Source organism: Phyllobates terribilis, unplaced genomic scaffold (genome assembly GCF_046119375.1).
Source record: "Phyllobates terribilis strain yellow unplaced genomic scaffold, ASM4611937v1 Scaffold_1__5_contigs__length_1240528914, whole genome shotgun sequence".
In the NCBI taxonomy this organism is placed as follows: domain Eukaryota; kingdom Metazoa; phylum Chordata; class Amphibia; order Anura; family Dendrobatidae; genus Phyllobates; species Phyllobates terribilis.
This window is the reverse complement of record NW_027362761.1, coordinates 159,510,266-159,533,297: the sequence shown is the minus strand read 5'-3', so window position 1 is coordinate 159,533,297 and position 23,032 is coordinate 159,510,266. Positions and strand designations below refer to the sequence as shown.

The window sequence follows — 23,032 nt, the reverse complement described above, 5'->3', positions numbered from 1 at the left end:
AGTCCAGTCTGCTAGCCTGGCTTCCCTCCATGCTGTCTGTTTGCCTCTGTTTCTGCTGCTTAAGGGCTGCGCCCGATCACTTCCTGTTTCTTGTACCTGCTGCGGGCACACCCCTTGTGCGTCCTCAGCCTATTGCTGTCTGTCATCTGGTATTTAACCCAGCTCCTCCCAAGAAACCCTGCCTGAGCATTGTGTTCTGTCAGTTGGTTTCCGGTCACTGATGTGGCAGGTCCTGTCTATGTTTCCTGCTTTGCGGTATCAGTTCCCGTGTCTGAACTGTGTCCTGTCTGAACTATCTTCTAGCCTGTTGTCTTCTGCCTATCCTGGAGGCTGTATTTCCAGGCCAGTGTGAACACGCTCCTAGCCTGTTCTTTCCGCCTTCTAGGGGCCGCATACCTAGACCCATTCCTGTATCTTGCCTGTTCCTGTCTGAACACGCTCCTAGCCTTTTCGTTCCGCCTTCTAGGGGCCGCATACCTAGACTCGCTCCTGTATCTTGCTGCTGTGTCTGTTCTTGTCTGTATACTCTCCTAGCCTATTACCTGTTTTTCTCTTTGTCCGTACCTTCCCTTTTCCTGCAGAATCTGATCCCGTACCTATCTCCTATTCATTGTCTCTGTACTCCCGTTTGTGAGTTTAGAGTCCACTCGCTACTTCATTGCAAGTATCCTGTGTGTACCTGGTTCTGCCTTTCCCTTCCAGTCTGTTCCGTGTGAACAGAGCCCTGTCCCCTCTGCTCTGCCTTGCTCACCGCTCCGGCAGTTCTAGCCTGCTCTGCCTTGCTCACTGCTCCGGCAGTCCTGCTCCGCTCTGACCCTTTGCTCACTGCTCCGGCAGTCTTGCTCCGCTCTGACCCTTTGCTCACTGCTCTGGCAGTCTCGCTCAGCTCTGACCCTTTGCTCGCTGCTCCGGCAGTCTCGCTCTGCTCTGACCCTTTGCTCGCTGCTCTGGCAGTTTCGCTCTGCTCTGACCCTTTGCTTGCTGCTCCGGCAGTCTCGCTCTGCTTTGACCCTTTGCTCGCTGCTCCGGCAGTCTCGCTCTGCTCTGACCCTTTGCTCGCTGCTCCGGCAGTCTCACTCTGCTCTGACCCTTTGCTCGCTGCTCCGGCAGTCTCGCTCTGCTCTGACCCTTTGCTCGCTGCTCCGGCAGTCTCGCTCTGCTCCGACCCTTTGCTCGCTGCTTCGGCAGTCTCGTCCTGCTCCTCTCTCGCTCACCGCTCCAAGCGGCCTTGTCCTGCTCTTCTCTCGCTCACCGCTCCAGGCGGTCTCGTCTTGTTCTGCTCTTGCTCGCCGCTCTGGGCGGCCTCACTCTGCTGTTTGTCCACCGCGTCTGCGGTTCTGTTCCTGAGTCCCAGTCTGTACTGGGTCCTATCCACTCGGTGCTCCAACCTGTCGTACCTGCCAGTACCTTCCTGCCTGCATACCAGTCGTGCTTACCAGCTTCCACCCGTCTGTATTCCAGCCATGTCTGCCTATACTCACAAGTCGGTGTGCCAGCCTAACCTGCCTGTTCCAGTATTCCCCTGTGTGGGTCAACAGCTGTGTCCGGAGTCTGACCTGGAGTAGACCCTGGTCCCTCTGCCCGGTTCCTCCCTGGTGCACTGGCATCGCATGCCGTCGTGCGACCTTGGTCGGATCGGGCAGATACTTAGTTACGCCCCTCCAGGCACTCTCCGGTTCATGGCACAGTGGAATCACTACATATACACGCACACGCCGCTCAGCCCGGGCGTGTGCATTACATAAATATTTGATATACTGCCAATTTTGCAAGTATTCCCACCTACAAAGCATGGAGAGGTCTGTAATTTTTATCGTAGGTACTCTTCAACTGTGACAGACAGAATCTGAAAAAAAAAAACAGAAAATCACATTGTATGATTTTTAAATAATTAAATTGCGTTTTATTGCATGAAATAAGTATTTGATCACCTACCAACCAGCAAGAATTCTGGCTCTCACAGACCTACTAGTTTTTCTTTAAGAAATCCTCCTACTCTGCACTCATTACCAGTATTAGTTGCACCTGTTTGAACTCGTTACCTGTATAAAAGACACCTGTCCACACACTCAGTCAATCACACTCCAACCTCTCTACCATAGCCAAGACCAAAGAGCTGTCTAAGGACACCAGAGACAAAATTGTAGACCTGCACAAGGCTGAGATGTGCTACAGGACAATAGGCAAGCAGCTGGGTGAGAAGGCAACAACTGTTGGCACAATTATTAGACAATGGAAGAAACACAAGATGACTGTCAACCTTCCTCGGTCTGGGGCTCCATGCAAAATCTCACCTCGTGTGGTACGGATTATTCTGAGAAAGGTCAGGAATCAGCACAGAACTACATGGGAGGACCTGGTCAATGACCTGAAGAAAGCTGGGACTACAGTCTTAAACATTACCGTTAGTAACACACTACGCCATCATGGATTAAAATCCTGCACGGCAAACAGGATTACGTGGTCATGTGGTCAGATGAGACCAAAATAGAACTTTTTAGTATCAACTCCACTCACCGTGTTTGGAGGAAGAAGAAGGATGAATATAACCCCAAGAACACCGTCCCAACCGTGAAGCATGGTGGCGGAAACATCATACTTTGGGGCTGCTAGTCTGAAAAGGGGTCAGGACTACTGCACCATATTGAAGGTAGGATGAATGGGGTCATGTATCGCAAGATTTTGGCCAACAACCTCCTTCCCTCAGTAAGAGCATTGAAGATGGGTCGTGGCTGGGTCTTCCAGCATGACAATGACCCGAAACACACAGCTAGGGCAACTAAGGAGTGGCTCTGTAAGAAGCATTTCAAGGTCCTGGAGTGGCCTAGCCGGTCTCCAGACCTGAACCCAATAGAAAATCTTTTGGAGAGAGCTGAAACTCAATGTTGCCCAGCGACAGCCCCGAAACCTGAAAGATCTAGTGAAGATCTGTATGGAGGAGTGGGCCAAAATCCCATCTATCACATGATATTTTGTATCTTACCATTCCTCTAACATTTACCTAGTGTTGTCCTTGAGACAATCTTGATATTTATTATCACTATGTACGTTCTTGCTGTTTTTAATAAGTGTTAAATAAAGTTTGCTTTTACAAATAGTGGCATAGTAATTACATCAGTTGTTGTGACCACAGTCTGTGGGATTTTGTGTTAGTGTTTGAGTAGGTGCATCCCATACTATTGACATAGGTTGATTTAACCCCTTTCTGACGTCGGCGTAATAATACGTACCTGCGCCCTGGGTCTTATGGACCAGGTATGGATTATTACGCCCTGGCGATCGCACCCTCACAGAGGCTGTATGGGCCCAATCACCACCGGGTGTCAGCTGATTCTAACAGCTGACATCCGGTACTACGTGCCAGGAGCGGTCCCGCACCGCTCCCGGCATATTAACCCCCGAAATGCTGTGATCGAAGAGCGCCCCTCTTACCTTGGACCGGAGACTCCGCGCTCTGTGAGCAGGGTCCCGATCGTTGTCATGGTGACACGATGTCGTCATGATGTCGTCATGGCACCAGGAAGTTAGGTAGATCGTGCTCAGAGCACGATCTATCTAACTTGTGTCTGCAAGGGCTGACAGCCTGCATAGCACAGGGATTAAAGTCCCATAGTGGGACAAAGTGTAAAAGTAAAAAAAAGTGTCAAAAGGTAAAAAAAAAAAAAAAAAAAATTGTACAAATATAAAAAAAAAAATGAAAAAATAATCCAAAAAAAATAAAAATATACTGTACCCATAGATAAATATTATTCTGAAAAAAAAAAAATAACAACAATAAAAGTACACATATTTGGTATTGCCACGTCCGGAACGACCTGACCTATAAAACTGTCTCACTAGTTAACTCCTTTAGTGAACACGGTAAGAAAAAAAAAACAAGCAAAAAACGATAAAAAATAAAATGCGATCAAAAAGACGAATGTAAATAAAATGGTACCGCTGAAAACGACATCTTGTCCAGCAAAAAAAAAAAGCCACCATACAGCTCCATCAGCCAAAAAATAAAAAAGTTATAGCTTTTAGAATAAAGCAATGCAAAAAAATTATTTTTTCTATCAAATAGTTTTTATTGTGTAAAAGCGCTAAAACATAAAAAAACTATATAAATGTAGTATCGCTGTAAACGTACTGACCCGAAGAATAACGCTGCCTTATCAATTTTACCACACGCGGAACGGCATAAAAAACAAAACAAAAAAACAATTCCTGAATTGTTGGTTTTGTTTATTTTGCCTCCCAAAAATAGGAATAGAAAGCAATCAAAAAATATTGCAAGACTGAAAATGGTACCAATAAAATCGTCAACTTGTCCTGCAAAAAACAAGCCCTTACATGACTCTGTCGGCCGAAATATGGAAAAATGATTGCAAAAACTAGTCTTTGCAAAAAACCAGTCTTTTAGTGTGTGACAGCTGCCAAAGATAAAAAACCGATATCATTCTGGTATCGCTGTCCCGAAGAATAAAGTCATCTAATCACTTATACTGAACAAGGAAAGGCATAAAAAATTAACTCTAAGGTTAGGGTTGTGCTACGGTTAGGGTTGTGCTAGGGTTAGGGTTGTGCTAGGGTTAGGGTTACGGTTAGGGGTGTGCTAGGGTTACAGTTAGGGTTGTGCAGGGGTTAGGGTTGTGCTAGGGTTTGGGTTGTGCTCGGGTTAGGGTTGTGCTAGGGTTAAGGTTGTGCTAGAGTTAGGGTTGTGCTAGGGTTAGGGTTACGGTTAGGGTTGTGCTAGGGTTTGGGTTGTGCTAGGTTTAGGGTTACGGTTAGGGTTGTGCTAGGGTTAGGGTTGTGCTAGGGTTAAGGTTGTGCTAGAGTTAGGGTTGTGCTAGGGTTAGGGTTACCAATAGGGTTACGATCGGGTTAGGGTTATGCTAGGGTTAGGGTTACGCTAGGGCTCGGGTTGTGCTAGGGTTAGGGCTGTGCTAGGGTGAGGGTTATGGTTAGGGTTGTGTTAGGGTTGGTGTTAGGGTTGGGGTTAGGGTTGTGTTGGTGTTGAGATTTTTTCAAAAATAAAGAAAAAAAAATGATGACTATATGGCGACTAGCGTTGAGCGCAAGTGCTCGCTACTTGAGTTTTCATCGGGTGCTCGAGTATGCACCGAGAATCGCGGGTGCTTGAGTGACATGCTCGAGTCTTTGCCCCACATGTTTCCCGGCTGTCATACAGCCAAAAAAAGCATGCTTGAATTGCCTGCTGTTACGGATCCGGGTGGTGGAACCTATGTGCTGTGAGACAAGGAGGGACCAGAGGGGCGTAACTAAGTGCCTACGCGGACCGACCCTGGCCACACGGCGGCTTAGTCAACTCCATGAACCAAGGAGGGACCGGGAAAGTGAACCAGGTGCCACTCTGGGACCGACCTTGTGAGAGCAGGCGACTCCCACAAGACTGATGGCCGAGGCCGACAGGCACAGCAGATTAGCACGGCCGGTAGACGGGCAGTTGATGCGGGAAGACAGGCACGGCCGATAGACAGGCAGGCGGGTACGGCTTATAGACAGGCTGGCGGGCACGGCTGATAGACAGGCTGGCGGGCACGACTGATAGACAGGCTGGCAGGCACGACAGACAGACAGGCTGGCCGGCACGGCTGATAGACAGGCTGGCGGGCATGGAAATCTGAGGACTGAGGAGAGTGTTAGCACACAAACAACAATCTTGCACAGGCACCTCCATTTTGGAGGAGGTTCCCTGAGGGGTCTAGTTTCCAAAATGGGGTCAGTTGTGGGCGGTTTCCACTGTTTAGGCACATCAGGGGCTCTCCAAACGCAACATGGCGTCCGCTTATTATTCAAGCAAATTTTACATTCAAAAAGTCAAATGGCGCTCCTTCCCTACCGAATTCTGCCGTGTTCCCAAACAGTGGTTTCCCCCCACATATGGGGTACTCACATGCTCTAGAGAAATTGCACAACAAATTTTGGGGTCCATTTTGGGGAACATGATCAGACCATGTTCCTGCACTGTCAGACACGACCATTACACAGTACACAGCAGGGGCATATTTATAAGATTATCTCAGCACAGGAACATTTAATTTAAACACATCCAATTGTGGAACTTATTATTATTACAAAGTAACGTCAAGTGAGCCGTGACATCAGTGACGAGCTCCCCACGGTGGATGCTGGGCTCTGGGCGGGGTTACCCCATGCATGACACCCTGCATCCACCGCGCGCTTTCCCAATGAATGAGGAGAGGGAAAGCGAGCAGTGGATGCTGGATGTGAAGGGTGGGGTAACCCCGCCCAGAGCCCAGTATCCACCGCGGGGAGCGCGTCACTGATGTCATGCCTCACTTGTCATGACATCAGCAGAAGAAAGAGTCGGCTGCCGCCAGGAGTCATGTGATGCCTGTGAGCGGCCAAGGATAGCGCCTCTCACAGGCAATAAAGACTACCAAAGATAATTACAAAAAGACTTATAATCACAGGATAAATACATTGGAGCAATCGAAAAAAGTAGTGGACAACTTCTTTAAGGGAATGAGTCACATACTGTACATTTTTTAAAATGACCAATAATACCACATACAAGGGACAAATACCATCACACCATGGCCGGACTACATATTACCACCAGAATAATACCACATACAATAACAAATACCACAACACCATGACCAGACCATATAGTACCTGGAACATCCCTGGCGGCGTGCTGGCATGGCTTACCATCTCCCACCATGCAAGACCGCCAACTTACCTCTCAGTCCAGGCTGCGCACTATGCTCCTCTACTTGCTGTGTGCATGTCTCTTGTTTGCTGGCTTAGGGCGGCGGCGCTGGAACGTCCTGATTCTTAAAGTTACAGTGTGCGCAGTCCTAATGCGTCCCCAGCCTATTGCTGTGAGTCATTGGATACTTAAACCTCCTCCACCCAGTGGGAGGTGCCTGAGCAACAGTTTCTTACAGTGTGTTCCATGCAACTGTGAGTTGCCAGGTCCTGTCCTGAATCTTGCCTGTTTCTGCCACCCTGGGGGCTGAGTACCCAAGCCTGTACCTGTGTCCTGTATCTTTCCTGTTCTGTCACCCAGGGGGCTGAGTACCCAGGTCCGTTACCTGTATCTGTGACTTGTAGTCTATTTCCGCCACCATAGGGGCTGAATGCCCAGGCTCGTTCCTGTCTGAACTGTCCTAGCCCATTACCTGTTGGTCTCTGTCTGATCCTTCCCTTTTCCTGCAGTGCCTGAACCTATACCTAACTCCTACTCATTGTCTCTGTACTTCTGTTTGTGAGTTCTGTGTCCACTCCCTACTTCATAGCAAGTACCTTGTGTGTATCTGGCTCTGCTTTCCCGTTTCCCTGCCTCCCTATCTCCCTCCTGTGTTCTAGCTATCTTCCTGTGCTTTCCTGTCCCTGTCTGTCCATGTGAACAGAGCCCTGTCCTGTCTGTCCGCTCCTGCGGCATTCCCGACTGACCGCACCTGCCGCTCTGCTCTGCCCTGCTCCACTTCCCGTCCGCACCTGCGGCTCTGCTCTGCTCTACCCTGCTCCGCTTCCTGTCCTCACCTACGGCTCTGCTCTGCCCTGCTCCACTTCCTGTCCGCACCTGCGGCTCTGCTCTGCTCTACCCTGCTCCGCTTCCCATCCGCACCTGCTGCTCTGCTCTGCCCTGCTCCGCTTCCTGTCCGCACCTGCGGCTCTGCTCTGCTCTGCCCTGCTCCGCTTCCCGTCCGTCCACACCTGCGGCTCTGGTCTGCTCTGCTCCGCTTCCTGTCCGTCTGCACCTGCGGCTCTGCTCTGCCCCGCTCCGCTTCCCATCCACGCCTGCGGTTCTGCTCTGCCCTGCTCCGCTTCCTGTCCGCACTTGTGGCTCTGCTCTGCTCTACCCTGCTCCACTTCCCTCCATACCTGCGGCTCTGCTCTGCCCTGCTCCACTTCCTGTCCGCACCTGCGGCTCTGCTCTGCTCTACCCTGCTCCGCTTCCCATCCGCGCCTGCGGCTCTGCTCTGCCCTGCTCCGCTTCCCGTCCGCACCTGCAGCTCTGCTCTGCCCTGCTCCACTTTCCGTCCACACCTGCGTCTCTGCTCTGCCCTGCCCCGCTTCCTGTCCGCACCTGCAGCCCTGCTCTGCCCCGCTCCGCTTCCTGTCGGCACCTGCGGCTCTGCTCTGCTCTGCCCTGCTCCACTTCTTGTCTGCACCTCCAGCTCTGCCCCGCTTCGCTTCCCGTCCGCACCTGCGGCCCTGCTCTGCCCCGCTCCGCTTCCCGTCCACACCTGTGGCTCTGCTCTGCCCCCGTGTGTCTCCATCCTGCCCCCGTGTGTCTCCATCCTGCCCCCGTGTGGCTCCATCTTGCCACCATATTGCGGCTTTACCTGTCCGCGGTCCAGCGACGTCCTCTTCCTCATCCATTTGAGATGCGGATGTGCCAACGCATGGCACTGACGTCGTACACCGGCTACGTGCGTGCCAACGTCAGCTGCTGGCCTCTGATTGGTTGGCGGCTGTTAACTGTTGCCGTGCAGGAAGCCGAAGGCTTCCTGCAGGGTAATAGATTTGAACTGAATGTGCTCTCATATTCAGGATATTGGCAGGGTGTGAGAATCATGATAATCAAAACCATTGATTTCCTGTTTTCAAAGCAAACATCACGTTGGTCTGTCTGTTGCTTCTAAGACTGAATAATAACCGATCATTATTTATCGTATATATGGTGTGCAAAGACTGTGGTGTGCAACCGCACCCAGCATTGGTGCGTGTGGGGCTCATAAGAGGACAGCAAGAATATTAAAATGCAGTTAAAAAAAGAACTGCAGACCAAGTCAAAAAATGGCCATTTTTTATTCTGCTTTTTGTTTCAATAAATTACAGTATTGTTTATTTGTTCTTTTTTGTTTTTTTAAGTTTTACAACAAATAAACCCTAAACATAAGCATAATATATTCATCATTACTTTTCTTGGATATACCGTATCTTAATCTTTTTATTATACTTAAAAAGTATCTTATTTATAGGGATGGGAAGGCTATCGGGAGAAGGTATAAGCAGGACAGCAAAATTCTTTATTAGGGAAAAAGAATAAATGGGTAATTGGGTAAAGTAGTAACCTGGGATAAAACAAAGGAGTAAATATACCGGTAGTTGTTTTTTTCAAAGCTTTAACCTATTATTATAGTTATAAACAATTTATCGCCTAATAATAACTGAAGGAGATATTTATTCAATCTTTGTATCTACCAGTAGTATAACAGTATATTAACTACCTAAAATAATAGCAATTTCTAGTAATGTACATTTAATGTAACAAATTGTTTTCAAGGCTTATATTTCTTTATTTATGGTTAGACTAATAAATTACTTCCTCCTTGACAACCACCAGAGGATTTCCTGTACCAGCTATGTTTATTTTAGATGATTTAGGTTAGCGATGTTGCAAGCTTTTTATTCCAATTGGTTCTGAGTATTCTGCTTGTTTCTTCATTAAAATACGCGATATGGTTACAGAGATAAGCACTTTTTTTATTTAGTGCTGTATTTTATGGTCTTTACTAAGAGGGTGGTGCTTGTATGATTCTCTGGGGGGTATCTTTAGACTTTTCTGCATTATTATCTTATGAATCACACCCCCTTCGTTATCATCATAAGACTTAGCACTAAAAAATATGGTGGATTTAAAGAAAAGAGCATAATACTCAGGGGAGCAGAGGGAATAAAATAAATACAAAACCTGAACCTTTTTGACCTGGTGACAGGTCTTTTTTAATGGTGGGAAAGTATAGGTGCAGATCGGGTCTTTGGTTTTTGGGTTTTGGTCGAATTTAAAACAGTCAAAAAAAGTTAGAAATAACAATAAGCATGTTAAACTGAGCACCCCTGCATAACTCATATACCAGCAACATGACCTTCTTAATATATTTCTCAGTTGTCACTATTGTAATAGGTTTGTGGCTTCTCATGTTATTTTCAAGCTATTGTCTTCCTGCTAGCTTTTATAGTTTTGTCTGATTGCCAACATGCTGTAATTTTTTTCTACTGGAAATTTAATAAAGGATTGTTTTTATTAGAAGCATTATAGAGCAATGATATTTCTGATTGAAACTTCCTGGTAGTTTCTATAGCTATGCGATCGGCAAACACGTTTCTTAGAGGAATAGAATGATCACAATGATGATGTAATCTTATTTGCTTTGCATAATACTTGGCAATAATAATCTTTAGGAGAGTATTCAATGTGAACGTAGACTAACATTCAGCCTTAGAAAAGGTCATCCAAATGCAGGAAACACATGCAAGTAATTACCGTACTTGACCAGGGGAAATCTTTCTAGCATTAAAAGCCGTAGTTTCCTTGTTTTTGTGACATTGGTGTTACATATTATCACAGTAATGATATATATCAATTTGTACTTATCGTTGCCCCATAGTAAAAATACCACAATAGATAGGAGTCAGTTATCACATGGTGATGAGCATTTTTTGTCATAGAGATCACAAGGGAAGAACACAGTAATACACAGACACACTGCAATAACAGATAAAAAAAATATCTCTGTCATTTAAAGAAGCACTCCCACTAACATTTTTATTGTTTAAATGTGTGTGTACGTGCATGTAATATAGTCTGAGTGTGCTAATATACTCACCTACTGCTGCTCCAGTCCAGCGCCAGTCTTCTGCTCTTCTCAGTGACGTCACTGCAAATGAGACCTGCAGGCTCATTCTACACTCTATGAATGAGCCGGAAGTCTCTTTTATAACATAACTCCCATGAGCTTCGCTATGATGCTCCCTAGGCTTACATTCTAAAAGCCATTTCCAGGTCACGCAGACCAAAGTGTGACCCGGAGGAGTCTGTAGAGTCGTAATGTCATTTAGGAAAGTAGAAGAACGACACTGGACACCAGAGAAAGTGGTGTTAGATGAGTATATTAATGCTCACACTACATTACATCCACATTGTAAGAGATCACTCGCTTCAGGCAGCTTGGTATTGTTCACACAGGCACTAAATTTCTCTGTGCAAGCAGGAAAGTTTATTACACGTCCATAAACCTTCAGCATGGAGTGAACAACTTCATTGGCAGCCTCTAGCAGAGGCTGTGCAACATAATCAAGATCCTTTGTCGACCACACACAGACCTACGTTCCAGACGTATGTTCAGGCCCCTTGTAAGCCGGTCAGCTGCCATTTTAACCCAGTTTTAAAAACATCTCTATTTATTCAGTATCAAATATGAGCACTAAGTGCAGAAATACACGTACTACACACCTTTTCTGCTATCATTGAGGTTATTAGTGGTTGTCTGCCACGCTTAATGCACTTTCGCATGTAAGCTGGCAGCTCCCTTTGCAATTGCCGACCATTGATGTCCCCGATGTGCTCAATGGGAGACAAGTTCGGAAACACTACAGGCCATGGTAGCATGAGCAATACATGGTCTGATATTGTGTTGAAAAACTTGGGACACTCTCACTTTCCCTTGTGAAGGCCTCTTCAGAGCGCTGCCGATGTGGTCTCCAGACCGATCTCTGGCTATTAACACTTAGGAGGATAGCCCTCCATTTCAGCCTCCATTGCAGTCTTGTTCTGCACCATGATAGCCTTGAGAGCAGTGGTTTAAAGTCACTGGAACACCTGTAGCTGGAAGTCTTGCAGCCCAATGTCGTATAACCACCTTCTGATGATTTGTGGAAATACTGATGCCTTAGGCTTGGCATGTGACATCTAATTTCACTTTGCGTACAGAAAGTATTACTCAGCACTAGTGTTGAGCGAGCACTAAAATGCTCGGGTGCTCGGGCCGAGTTCACCGTGATACTCGGGTGCTCGACCCGAGCAACGAGCCCAATGTTAGTCTATGGGAGACCCGAGCATTTTTGCGGTGGCACCCCCGGCAGTCTGTAGAAAGCCTAAAAAGTGCCCAAAACGATAGTGACAGTGCTCAAAAGACATGGGGGCAGCATGGGGATCGCCCCTGGAAGCATTTCTGACCCCCAGGTCACTGCTGTCAACAACGTGGTCAGAGGTATTAAACCACTTTTACGGGCTCACAATAAAACGTTCAAAAACGAAACTGAAACGCTTTTCCTGTGAAATTTCCTTTCCAGGGTAAAGACTTGTGTATAAGGTAAAATAAATAACCAAAAACAAAAATACTCCTCCACACCTTGGGCTATGTTCACAAGTAGGATTTTTCATGCGTTTTTGCACTTTTGTATTGCTTTCAACCGTGACATATGCATTCACCGGGAAATGTCATTTTAACATTTTACAACCTTATCTGGCCATGTGCTGTGTGACACATGCATACAGTGCTGAAAAGACATGGGAACAGCATGGGGAAGACCCCTGGAAGCATCTCTGACTCCCAGGTCACAGCCTAAAAGTGTGCCCATCAGAAGTGATCCTTGACGCATCAGAAGATGCAGACTTGCAACTATCCCCGTGCAAGTCCTTGTCCCAGGGCAGTGTTCAATTGTACCTCCCCCATTCCTTGCAATGCAAGCGCAAATATGCAACCAACCACCTACCCACCCGCAGGCTGCAATACCATACTGCTAGCTTTCACTTGAAATGGGGCCTTTCAGTTTGGAGGAGGCCGAAGCTGGCCACTACCTCATGGCTGTTTCGGCAGTGAGGTATCCATACTCAGTCCCCAGCCGCCCGGCGGCCGGGTGTCCATGAACGGCCCACAGCCACCCTTATTTCTCCTGTCACCTTCCCACACACTTTTCTTAACCTGGCCTGCTTTAGGGCGGCATTGGACAAGCCCACCAGAGAACCAGACTCCTCCGGTGGGCCCTGGCTTCTCCATCAGGGGAGTTGAGAGTGCCAAGGTGAGGAGCATGATGATGATGATAGAAGTTAGCATCTGCTTTGTTTTATTTTAATGCAAGCGTAAGTGTGCAGCCTGCCACCCACCCACCCCCAGGCTGCAATGCCATACTGCTAGCTTGCACTTGAAATGAGGCCTTTTACTTTGGAGGAGGCCGAAGCTGGCCACTACCTCATGGATGCTTCGGCGGCCTGGTATCCATACTCAGTCCCCAGCCGCCCGGCGGCCGGGTGTCCACACTCGGTCCCCAGCCGCCCTGCGGTCGGGTGTCCACACACGGTCCCCAGCCACCTGGGGGCGGCCGGGTGTTCATAAACGGTCCCCAGCCGCCCCTATTTCTCCTGTCACCTTCCCACACACTTTTCTTAGCCAGGCCTGCTTTAGGGCAGCATTGGATGAGCCCACCAGAGAACCAGACTCCTCCGGTGGGCCCTGACTTCTCCATCAGGGGAGTTGAGAGTGCCAAGGTGAGGAGCATGATGATGATGATAGAAGTTAGCATCTGCTTTGTTTTCTTTTAATGCAAGCGTAAGTGTGCAGCCTGACACCCACCCACCCCCAGGCTGCAATGCCATACTGCTAGCTTGCACTTGAAATGGGGCCTTTTAGTTTGGAGGAGGCCGAAGCTGGCCACTACCTCATGGATGCTTCGGCGGCCTGGTATCCATACTCAGTCCCCAGCCGCCCGGCGGCCGGGTGTCCATAAACGGTCCCCAGCCGCCCCTATTTCTCCTTTCACCTTTCCACACACTTTTCTTAGCCTGGCCTACTTTAGGGCAGCATTGGATGAGCCCACCAGAGAACCAGACTCCTCCAGTGGGCCCTGGCTTCTCCATCAGGGGAGTTGAGAGTGCCAAGGTGAGGAGTATGATGATGATGATAGAAGTTAGCATCTGCTTTGTTTTCTTTTAATGCAAGCGTAAGTGTGCAGCCTGCCACCCACCCACCCCCAGGCTGCAATGCCATACTGCTAGCTTGCACTTGAAATGGGGCCTTTTAGTTTGGAGGAGGCCGAAGCTGGCCACTACCTCATGTATGCTTCGGTGGCCTGGTATCCATACTCAGTCCTCAGCCGCCCGGCGTCCGGGAGTCCACACTCGGTCCCCAGCCGCCAGGGGGCGGCCGGGTGTCCATACTCGGTCCCCATCCGCCCTGCGGTCGGGTGTCCACACACGGTCCCCAGCCACCTGGGGGCGGCCGGGGGTCCATAAACGGTCCCCAGCCGCCCCTATTTCTCCTGTCACCTTCCCACACCTGTCACCTGATGATAGAAGTTAGCATCTGCTTTGTTTTCTTGGAATTCAAGCGCATGTATGAGGATTGCTGGATGTTTTCCTGCTACTATCCCAGTTCTTTGACTCCCGTTAAAACAAAGCTTCAGGTGATAAATGATGGATGAGGTGGTGGCAAAGGAGGAAGAGTAGGAGGAACAGGGACCATTCACATCAATGTCAGGCCAGTCAACGATATGTTTCTGTACCAAAAGGAGCGGTTCGGCTACACAGTTATAGGGCATACAGTGAGTGCAATGCCTACCAAAAATTTAGAGGCACTCCAATGCCCCTTGGAAGTGACATGGAGGTCAGAGGGCCTTAACTAAACCATTTTTTCCATTTATAGCAACTGGGTCTCCTGTGCACTGTTGGCCTAAGCAGTGAATGGAAGGCTTTCCAAAAATTATGAGGAACTGCAATGGCCCTTGAAACAGACGTGGATTACAGCGTACTAAAAACCTTCTACCTATTATTGGGGAGTGGGTCTCCCTTAGTGTTCGCCTATGCACTGAAAAGCAAAAGCTGACTAAAATTAGGAGGAAATGCAATGCCGTTGGAAGAGTCGTGGAGGTCGCAGTAGCTTAACAAGACGGTTTTATTGCCCCTTGGAAAAGTGGTGGAGGTTACAGTAGCTTAGCAAGACGGTTTGAATGCCCCTTGGAAAAGTGGTGGAGGTCACAGTAGCTTAACAAGACGGTTTTAATGCCCCTAGGAAGAGACGTGGAGGTCGCAGTAGCTTAACAAGACGGTTTTAATACCCCTTGAAAAAGTGGTGGCGGTCACAGTAGCTTAACAAGATGGTTTGAATGCCCCTTGGAAAAGTGGTGGAGGTCGCAGTAGCTTAACAAGACGGTTTTAATGCCCCTTACAAGAGCCATACAGTACAGCATCTTAAAAACATTATTCCCATTATTGGGGAGTGGGTCTCCCATAGTCTTTGCTTATGCCTTCCAAGCAAAAGCTGCCAAAAATTAGGACGGAGGAACTTGCAATGCCCCTTACAAGAGCCATGCAGTACAGCATATTACAAACATTATTCCCATTATTGGGGAGTGGGTCTCCCATAGTCTTTGCTTATGCCTTCCAAGCAAAAGCTGCCAAAAATTAGGACAGAGGAACTTGCAATGCCCTTTACAAGAGCCATGCAGTACAGCATATTACAAATATTATTCCCATTATTGGGGAGTGGGTCTCCCATAGTCTTTGCTTATGCCTTCCAAGCAAAAGCTGCCAAAAATTAGGATGGAGGAACTTGCAATGCCCCTTACAAGAGCCATGTAGTACAGCATATTACAAACATTATTCCCATTATTGGGGAGTGGGTCTCCCATAGTCTTTGCTCATGCCTTCCAAGCAAAAGCTGCCAAAAATTAGGAGGAAATGCAATGCCCGTTCGAAGAATCGTGGAGGTTAGAGTTAATTAAAAACAACATTTCAATGCCCCTTGGAAGAGCTGTGGAGTTCAGAGTGGTTTAACAAGACTCTTTTAATGCCCCTCAGACGAGACGTGGAGGTCCCAGTAGCTTAACAAGACGGTTTTAATGCCCCTCGGAAGAGACGTGGAGGTCACAGTAGCTTAACAAGACGGTTTAAATGCCCCTTGGAAAAGTGGTGGAGGTCACAGTAGCTTAAGAAGACGGTTTGAATGCACCTTGGAAAAGTGGTGGAGGTCACAGTAGCTTAACAAGACGGTTTTAATGCCCCTTGAAAGAGACGTGGAGGTCCCAGTAGCTTAACAAGACGCTTTTAATGCCCCTCGGAAGAGACGTGGAGGTCGCAGTAGCTTAACAAAACGGTTTTAATGCCCCTTGGAAAAGTGGTGGAGGTCGCAGTAGCTTAACAAGACGGTTTTAATGCCCCTTACAAGATCCATACAGTACAGCATCTTAAAAATATTTTTCCCATTTTTGGGGAGTGGGTCTCCCACAGTCTTTGCTTATGCCTTCCAAGCAAAAGCTGACAAAAATAAGGACGGAGGAATTTTCAATAATGGCAACACGAACCACGGTCACCCTGGTGGTATAGTGGTGGTGGAGGCTGAGGATAAGGAGAAGAGCATAAAACAGCCGAAATGAGGAAGCGTATACCCATGTGTGGGTGTGAAGCGGTGCATGTGAATACACCTCCCGAAATAACACAGTGGATTTGACTTTATGTTACTCTGCTGTCATTTGGTGGTGATGAGAAGTCTGGCCCAATCCAGCCCTTGTTCATTTTGATAAGGGTCAGCTTGTCAGCATTGTCAGTTGACAGGTGAGTGCGCTTATCAGTTATAATTCCCCCAGCGGCACTAAAAGCACGCTCTGATAACACGCTAGCAGCAGGGCAGGCCAGGACCTCCAAGGCGTACAGAGCGAGTTCATTCGGAGTGTCCAGCTTGGATAACCAATAATTAAAATTCACAGAGGAATCACGGAGGACGCTGGTACGGTCGGCAAGGTACTCCCTCACCATCTTTTGAAACTTTCCACTCCTTGTGAGAGTACCCTCAGGGTCTGTCTGAAGGGAGGGTCTGAGAAAACTGTCCCAGAATGTTGACAGTGTTCCGCTGCCTCTGCTGGATTGGAGTTGCGTCTCTCTCGCATATACACCTTGGTTGGGCAATGAACTGTGACCTCTGCCGCTAGCGTGTTCAGATGGGAATTTTTTTAACAGTTCTGCAGCAAGGGCCTTCTGGTACTGCCGCATTTTTGTAGACATCTCCACCTCAGGAATAAGAGAGTGAAAGTTCTCCTTGCAGCCAGGGTCTAAAAGTGTCACCAACCAGTAATGACTGTCACCCAACATTTTGACAACGCGAGGGTCACGGTTAAGGCAGCGTAACATAAAGTCAGCCATGTGTGCCAGACTGGTAACGGGCAAGACTTCCGTGTCCTCACCAAGATGACAACTGACCATGCTCTCCTCCTCCTCCTCCTTTCCCCTGTCCTCTGGCAGACCCCTTGCTGAACCGACGGTATGACAGTTGTACAGGTACTACCGTCTACAGCGCATGATACAAGCTCTTGTTCTCCCTCCTCCTCTTCTCCCTCATTGTCCCCCAATGCACGTTGGGATGAGATGAGGCTGGGCTGTGTGTAATCGACCGCTACGGCTTCTTGATCCATCTCATCATACTCTGGCTGCAATGCTTCCTCTTTAATTCTCTGCAGAGAGCGTTGCAAAAGACAGACAAGTGGAATGCTGATGCTAATGATGGCGTCATCGCCACTCACCATCTTGGTGGACTCCTCAAAGTTTGTCAAGATGGTACATATGTCAGACATCCAGGTCCACTCCTGAGGTCTTGTGTGGAGTCTGACCTGAATATTGATGGCCTTGTTGCAGCTGGTACTCCACAACTGCTCTCTTCTGCTCACAAATCCTTTGCATCATATAGAGGGTAGAGTTCCAACGTGTGGGGACATCAAACACCAGTCGGTGTGACGGAAGCTGCAAACGCTGCTGCAACACAGCAAGGGCGGCGGAAGCTTTAGCCGACTTGCGAAAATGAGCTGACAGGCAGCGTACTTTGACGAGCAGATCTGGCAACTCGGGGTACGATTTAAGAAACCGCTGAACCACGAGGTTAAGCACATGAGCCAGGCATGGTACGTGTGTGATCTCGTCTTGCCTCAGAGCCGACATCAGGTTACGGCCATTGTCACACACGACCATGCCTGGATGTAGGTTCAGCGGTCTCAGCCACAGATCGGCCTGCTCTTTCACAGCTGTCCACAACTCACAAGCAATGTGAGGTTTCTCACCTAAGCTTATGAGTTTCAGCACAGCCTGTTGCCGCTTGGCGGAGGCAGTACTGCAGTGCTTCCAGCTTGTAACTGATGTGGTGATATCTGAGATGGGGGCTGAACATGAGGAGGAGGAGGAGGATGATGCGCAGGAGCTGTACAGTGTGGGGGCAACTCTGACTGACATAGGGCCCGCAATCCTCGGTGTGGGGAGGATGTGTTCCGTCCCAAGGTCCGACTGGGTCCCGGCTTCCACTATGTTTACCCAGTGTGCCGTCAGGGAGATGTACCGTCCATGGCCACAAGCACTTGTCCACGTGTCCGTTGTCAGGTGGACTCTCCCAGTAACTGCGTTGTTGAGGGCACGGCAGATGTTTTGGGACACATGCTTGTGTAGTGCAGGGATGGCACACCGGGCAAAATAGTGTCGGCTGGGGACAGAGTACCGAGGGACGGCCACCGCCATAAGGTTGTGGAAGGATTCCGTCTCCACCAGCCTAAAAGGCAGCATTTCCAACGCAAGCAGTCGTGAAATGTGCGAATTTAGGACTGTGGCCTGTGGGGCGTTGGCTGCGAATTTGCGCTTTCGTTCAAAGGTCTGGGATATGGACAATTGAACGCTGCGGTGGGACGTGGATGTTGATGCTGTTTCTTGAGAAACTGCCATAACAAGTGAAGACTGAGAGGAGGGGACATCTTTGCATGCAGTATGGACAGGGGATTGCCTTGCACACACAACAGGGGGTTCTTGTTATGCACACGCCCGGGCTAAGCGGCGTGTGCGTGTGATTGGTAGTGATTCCACTGGACCGTGCCGGAGAGTGAATGCCTGGAGGGGCGTGACTAAGTATTCACCCGATCCGACCAGGGTCGCACGACGGCATACGACGCCAGTGCACCAAGGAGGAACCGAGCAGAGGGACCAGGTGCTACTCCAGGACAGACCCCGGACACGGCTGTTGACCCACACAGGGGAATACAGGAACAGGCTGGTAGGCTGGCACACAGACTGGTGGGTATAGGCAGGCACGACTGGTATGCAGGCAGGCGGGTATGCAGGCAGGGGGGTAAAGGCAAGCACAGCTAGTGTGCAGACAGGGAGGCACTAGCAGGTAGGAACACAGGCGGGATAGGACCCAGTACACACCGGGACTCAGGAACAATACAGGCAGAGGGTTACAGGCAAGCACAGCTAGAGTGCAGACAAGGCTGAGCAGGGAGGACAGGGCTCTGTTCACACGGAACAGACAGGAAGGGAAAGACAGAGCCAGATACTCACACAGTACTTGCAGAGACAACAAGCAGGAGTTAGGTACGAGTTCAGACTCTGCAGAAAAAGGAAGGGAACGGACATAGAGGCAAAACAGGTAAAGGACAGGAGAGAGTTCAGACTGGAACTGAGTGTACGGAGGAGACCGACACTGCAGAGGGATACAGGAGCGGGTCTGGGAATACGGCCCCCAGAGAGGCGGAACGAACAGGCAAGGAGCGTGTTCAGACAGGACAGACCAGACACAGGAGCGGGTCTAGGAAATCGGCCACTAGAAGGCGGAACGAACAGGCAAGGAGCGTGTTCAGACAGGACAGACCAGACACAGGAGCGGGTCTAGGAAATCGGCCACTAAAAGGCGGAACGAACAGGCAAGGAGCGTGTTCAGACAGGACAGACCAGACACAGGAGCGGGTCTAGGAAATCGGCCACTAGAAGGCGAGAGGAACAGGCTAGGAGCGAGTTCAGACAGGTCAGACAAGATACAGGAACGGGTCTAGGTAATCGGCCCCTAGAAGGCAGGAGGAACAGGCTAGGAGCGTGTTCAGACAGGACAGACAAGAGAACACAGAAAGGACTCAGTTCAGACACGGGAGCTGATACCGCAAAGCAGGAGACATACAGGACTCAGTTCAGACACGGGAACTGATACAAAAAGCAGGAGACAAGAGACGGGACCTGGCACCTTCAGAGTGCAAGCACACACTGAAGGAAACACTATGCTCAGGCAGGGATAGAAGGGAGCTGCTGAGCTATATACCAAGTGACAGACAGCAATAGGCTGAGGACGCACAAGGGGTGTGACCCACAGCAGGTACAAAAGGCAGGAAGTGATCGGGCGCCGCCCTTAAGCAGCAGAAACAGACACAAACAGACAGCATGGAGGGAAGCCAGAGAGACATTCTGGACAGGAGATCAAGTGCGCCCTCTTGCACAGTGGGAGATGGACCACCATGCAAGGACGCCGCCAGGTATGTTACAGTACCTCCCCCCTTACGCCCCCTCTTCTTCAGGCCTGCCAGAATCTTCCGCAGGGAATTCGAGGGCCAGTCGTTCACTGGGTTGGAGGGGGACAGAGACTTAAGGGTAATCTCTGCTTCGAGGTACATCTTGTCAAGCTCACAGGAAGAAATAGACGGGTTATCAGGTACATAATGAGGAAAAGTCACTGTCTCTTTGTTATCTGGTGGTATCCCGGAGGATTCAGGAAACAACTGGAGGTCCTCCGCCGGGTCAGAAGAGTGCAGAGGCTCAGAGAAAACAACTGCTTCAGAGTACACTAGGTCGGACTCACTGGAGGAAGCAGGCGAGGTATCGGGTACCGAGTATAGGAAAGTCTCTGTCCATTCACCACCAGGTGGCACCCCGAAGGGTTCTGGAGACAGCTGGCGGTCCTCCGCCTGGTCAGAGGGGTGTAGAGACTCACGGGTAACCTCTGCTTCAGAGTACACTAGGTCGGACTCACTGGAGGAAGCAGGCGAGGTATCGGGTACCGAGTATAGGAAAGTCTCTGTCCATTCACCACCAGGTGGCACCCCGAAGGGTTCTGGAGACAGCTGGCGGTCCTCCGCCTGGTCAGAGGGGTGTAGAGACTCACGGGTAACCTCTGCTTCAGAGTACACTAGGTCGGACTCACTGGACGAAGCAAGCGAGGTATCAGATCCAGGATATAGGAAAGTCTCTGTCCATTCACCACCAGGTGGCACCCCGAAGGATTCTGAACACAACTGGAGGTCCTCCGCCTGGTCGGAGGGGTGTAGAGACTCAGGAGTAACCTCTGCTTCGGAGTACACTAAGTTGGACTCACTGGACGAAGCGAGCGAGGTATCAGGTACAGAGTATAGGAGAGTCTCTGTCCTTTCGCTACCAGGTAGCACCCCGAAGGGTTCAGGAGACAACTGGAGATCATCCGCCTGGTCGGAGGGGTGTAGAGACTCGGAGGTAACTACCACTTTGGGGTACCCATTGTCAGGCTCACAGGACGAAGCGGACAAAGTATTGAGTACCAGGTGTAGAGAAGTCTCTCTCCATTTGTCATCGAGTGGTATCCCGGAGGGTTCAGGAGGCAACAGGGGATCCTCCGCCAGGTAGTAGAGGTGCACAGACTCTGAGGTAACCACAGCTTTGGAGCATCCTTGGACATGCACACCGGTTAAAGAGAGAGAAGCATCTGATGCCGGGTGCAGGAAGTTCTCCTGTGTGGAGTCTGGATGGGCAGAAGTCTCTTCAGCCAGGAGAACTGGTGCACTACCCACGCACATTACCCATTGGGGTTTCTCCGGGATACAGGGAGGTGAAGCTTCAGTAGGGACTTCAAGGTTGGGGTCAGGAGGTCTCAGGGAGGACAGACCCTGGCGTGACGGCTTGCCTCTAAGTCTAGCACGTCTGGACTGCCTCTTGAGGTTGAGAGAAGTATTCCGGAAAGCGTAGTCACCCTGTGAGGATTCTGGGTGGGCAGTAGTCTCATTGGGCTGGAGGACTATTGCGCTACCCACACACATTACCCGTCGGGGCTGCTCCGGGATATTGGGAAGTGAAGCTTCAGCAGGGGCTTCAGAGTTAGGGTCCTCAAAGACCATACGAAAGGCCACCAGGAAGGCCTGCAGGTCAAGGATGACAGGATCCCATGCTTCCCATAGGGGGGTGACCCATTTCAAGGCATCACCCGCTAGGTAGTCAATCATAAAGGCCACTTTAGCCCAATCGGAAGGAAAATAGAGAGGGTAGGCCTTAAAGTGTAGCATGCATTGCTCCACAAATGCACGACACTGTCTTGGATCCCCATAGTAACGTGGCGGATCCGCAGGAACGAGAGCTGATAGATCCATCTGGACGGGTGCGTAATTCGCCTGGAACTCAGCTAAAGGGGGAAAAAAAATTATTTATTTATTTTAATGCATGTATTCGCTGGAAAAACTTCTCAAAGAGCGAAGGCCGTGGGGCTCAACGGGAACCATGGCCTGAGCATGCTGTTATGCACACGCCCGGGCTAAGCGGCGTGTGCGTGTGATTGGTAGTGATTCCACTGGACCGTGCCGGAGAGTGAATGCCTGGAGGGGCGTGACTAAGTATTCACCCGATCCGACCAGGGTCACACGACGGCATACGACGCCAGTGCACCAAGGAGGAACCGAGCAGAGGGACCAGGTGCTACTCCAGGACAGACCCCGGACACGGCTGTTGACCCACACAGGGGAATACAGGAACAGGCTGGTAGGCTGGCACACAGACTGGTGGGTATAGGCAGGCACGACTGGTATGCAGGCAGGCGGGTATGCAGGCAGGGGGGTAAAGGCAAGCACAGCTAGTGTGCAGACAGGGAGGCACTAGCAGGTAGGAACACAGGCGGGATAGGACCCAGTACACACCGGGACTCAGGAACAATACAGGCAGAGGGTTACAGGCAAGCACAGCTAGAGTGCAGACAAGGCTGAGCAGGGAGGACAGGGCTCTGTTCACACGGAACAGACAGGAAGGGAAAGACAGAGCCAGATACTCACACAGTACTTGCAGAGACAACAAGCAGGAGTTAGGTACGAGTTCAGACTCTGCAGAAAAAGGAAGGGAACGGACATAGAGGCAAAACAGGTAAAGGACAGGAGAGAGTTCAGACTGGAACTGAGTGTACGGAGGAGACCGACACTGCAGAGGGATACAGGAGCGGGTCTGGGAATACGGCCCCCAGAGAGGCGGAACGAACAGGCAAGGAGCGTGTTCAGACAGGACAGACCAGACACAGGAGCGGGTCTAGGAAATCGGCCACTAGAAGGCGGAACGAACAGGCAAGGAGCGTGTTCAGACAGGACAGACCAGACACAGGAGCGGGTCTAGGAAATCGGCCACTAGAAGGCGAGAGGAACAGGCTAGGAGCGAGTTCAGACAGGTCAGACAAGATACAGGAACGGGTCTAGGTAATCGGCCCCTAGAAGGCAGGAGGAACAGGCTAGGAGCGTGTTCAGACAGGACAGACAAGAGAAC

General features: G+C 49.8%; 1 protein-coding gene across 3 annotated transcripts in view; it reads left to right on the top strand.

Annotated features, from left to right (window-relative positions):
- LOC141245174 (programmed cell death 1 ligand 1-like) overlaps nt 1-23,032 on the top strand; it is a 181,844-nt gene that overhangs the window by 78,724 nt on the left and 80,088 nt on the right. The window lies entirely within an intron of this gene.